The sequence below is a fragment of the Solanum lycopersicum genome, chromosome 5 (genome assembly GCF_036512215.1).
Source record: "Solanum lycopersicum chromosome 5, SLM_r2.1".
Taxonomy (NCBI): Eukaryota; Viridiplantae; Streptophyta; class Magnoliopsida; order Solanales; family Solanaceae; genus Solanum; species Solanum lycopersicum.
In genome coordinates this window covers 48,450,908-48,454,610 of record NC_090804.1, presented here as the reverse complement: position 1 = coordinate 48,454,610, position 3,703 = coordinate 48,450,908, and positions in this window count along the sequence as shown.

Genomic DNA, 3,703 nt, shown 5'->3' with positions numbered 1-3,703 from the left:
AATTAGGGTAGTTCACTGTCATGTTCAAAGTGAATTCAATGTATTATTTTATGGGTTTACTGTAAAGTGCTTCTTTTGTTTAAAATTATGGAAATCTTTATCTTAGTGTTAAATTATGTTCCTTGTGTTGTTTTACTTCTAAATTTATGAATGGTTTAATTTTTTGGCATGATATGTTATTTTAATAAAATGTCCCTTTCTGCATGCTTTTGCATATGCCATACTCAGTATATTGTTTTGTACTAACCCAATACTTTCGAGTCGTGACAAGATGGTTGTATGTTGGCCTAACCTTCTTTATATTGTGTAGTATATGTGTTTAAATTGTGATGTTTGGTATGGTCCACATATGGTTGCGGTTCTTATTTGCTATACTTGTTAATAATATGGTTTCATAGACATTACTTCATGAATTGTGAATGACTCTGACCTCGTCTGCATTACCTTATCTAATATGATGTTGTTATGTTATATCTTTGATATGTGATCATTGTGAAGGTTTAAATGAGTTATGTGTATCTATTAAGTAATGTATGGATTCTTATAATTGAATATAGGTGATCATGTTAGGCTATAGTGATGTGTTATCTGTGTACACTTGATGTTTGAGAGCGAATCTCCCTTGTTTACAATGTGAACATTATAATGAGTTATGTTGATGTTTATTTAGGCATGAGTAGGTTACTTGAAGTATGTTTAAGTTTAACCTATATGCTACTTGAATGATGTTGTACATATGATAAGATTATAATGAAGTGTGTCTTATTTTGGCAGACCTACGTACCTTACTTTATACATGAAAAATATGGATATGAATCTTGACATAAAAGTCTAAGACATATTTTTATGAATGTATATGAGTAATGAAATGTGACCTTTAACATGGAGAAGAGGGTTAATTATGTGAAACCTTCCACCCAGTTAGCATTTTATGTTATCATTGGTGTTGAAATCCGTAATGTTATCCTTCTTGTTTAAATGGTGGAATTAAGTTTGTTGGCTGGAACGACATGAAATCATCCTTATAAAAGTCATTGATCTATACTCTTAGCAATTATGGGCATCCCAAGGGGACCCTCTTTTGTAAGGTGTATTACGATTTGGTTATGAACAAGATATAGTACCCGTTCATATGCACCTTTATTGAATTACTCTATAAGAGCAAAGGCCAGGAATGAGTGATTAAGTTTGGGGAGTAGCTCTATTTAAAGAGGTGAGTGGAGTACTAGGAAACCCTCAATATTCCTTAACCATGTGCCTACATATGATGTGTCTTGTTATACCATTGAAAAATTGAAAACCCTTTATCGGAGTAGGGCTGACTCCGGTTTCCATGCCTAAATAGGTTGGTTTATGTTAATTATTTCCTATTCTTATCATGTGGGATACATGATAGTGTTGGATAAGTACATGAAGTTTAGGTAGTGGAATGGGACACTACATAGATACTCTACGACTAGGCCTAGAAGATATTAGTGTCTGAGTTCCCCAGGTCTTCTCCAAGACCATTATGTAAAAGTCCTTAATTTTTGAATCTATGATAAATGGTCTAATGAGTATAATTAATTAATTAAAGGTATGCTAATCAAAAGATATCTATCTAGAGTATCTTTGAGGATAGCATAGGTAGCCTTGGAGACGGTGTATGTGCATCCTTTTCATGCCTTACTTGGGTAAGTCTTTGAGTAATTCTAGGTAGAGAGTCTAATTAATGAAATGCGAATGAACTTATCTTAGGTAATCTAAAAGATCTCTTTTGTGTGTATTAAGAGATTGTATTGGCGATCGCTTCATAACTCACTCAAGAGAACCTTAGAATCACCTTTGGTAGGTAGGTCTCATTTTTGTGTGTTTTGAAGTATTATTGATGTTATATTGTTGAATGTTACTTATGTGTGAATTTTGTGTTATATATGGTTCTTATAATTGTCTTATATAGTTTTTACTCAAAAGGAGCATGTTTTAAACAAATGTCCTCTTACGATGATTTTCTACATTATGTCATACTTAGTACATTAAAATGTATTAATTCCATATATTTTGTCTAACGTTAAAGGTGTTTGTGGCTTTTTAGAGGATTACATGAAGTGAAACATTGATCCTAGTGTTTCAGTCAAGCAAGTATTTTCATGGGTCGTATCCTACGATAGTCATGAGTCTAAGATGGAGACTTTGAGAATAGACTTATTCATTATGTTATCTATGAAAGATATTTTGATGTACTATTTCATGTTAAAAGTTCTGATTCCTCTCTACTTTTCATACATGCATGCAATGAATAATATCTAAGGGCTTGTATAAGATCTCCAAGAGTTCAAGTACGCCGTGTTGTGATTCTATGGACGCCATATCTTTTATTGTATGCTCTCGGGTCATGACACATTCATTACATCTTATTCATAATCCATTTAGTTCATATTATAGAATAACCACTCACAACCTCTTCACAATTTTACTTGTGTAATGTACACATTGATAAACTCAAACTTACTTCTCAAATAAGAAGTAAAGCAGTCGTATCAAAAAAAGAACCTAAGTAATGAGGTAAGGATCATTCCCACGAGGAAAATAGTCCAGACTTAACTTTATTCTATTATAAATATTATTTAGTCAATTATTCCCTTAGAAAACAAAAGACAATAAAGGGGTTTTTTTATTTCTAAATTAATGAAAATAATAAAGTAAATTAATGTAAATAACTAAAAGATTAAAATATTGGAGCTTAATCAATTAATAAAAGTAACTAGGGCTTAAATGTTTCCCACAGGTTCCTAACTTGATAATTTTAACTATAACAATTCTTTCCGAGTATCTTGCATGTAAAGTGATAAGTTATGTATCTCTAAATCCTTGGTCCGACATCCAGAAAATTTCACTCTGCACCATGGCCCGGCTACGTGTTTTGCTATACTAACCCTTACCTTTACCTTATATTAAGCATTGTATTCGATATTTGACTAAGTTACTATTTCGTACCAATAGAGACTAGCCTATTATATAGTTTACACTAAATCTATGTTGATAATTCTTTTCCTATTATCTACCTCCTTGGTCCGGCAAGTAGCATTAAGGCGAGTTCTAACGTTGTCCATACGTTAAAAAGACTTCTAAATGAATGAATTATCAATATATGCATGAAACTATTCTAGAATTGCTATTTTAGTTAGACTTTACCGCATTATTCACCCATGGTTCCTAGAATCTTATTTATGAAGTTTAGTTACCCATGGTCATAATCACACTATTCATATAATTAATATAAGAATTCATGCACTTACTTTGATGAGAAAGAATAAAATCCAGAAATTCACTTGATTAATCATCAAAAGCACCAACAATCAATTCTAGAAAAAGTGTAACAATTGCTCAAATTAATCCTTCAATACTTGAACAAGAGAACTAAAGATTATCCAAAAGTCTAACTAACAAAAAGTCTAACCATAAAAAAATGTCATAAAAGAAGGATTCTAATTACTGAAAATCTTTCAAAACGTGTCTGAGTCGACGTACCTCGTGATGGACCGTCGTGGTCACGCCGGGCTGTCATAGACTTCGTCGTCCCATACTTCACACATTTTCTGCTGCTTTCTTTATTACCCTCAACAAACAGGTACGAAGGAATGTTCCAAGCACGATTGTCCGTCGAGGGTCCCTGTTCCATAATACTTTAACTTATTGAAATTTAGGTACTCGGACTACTCTC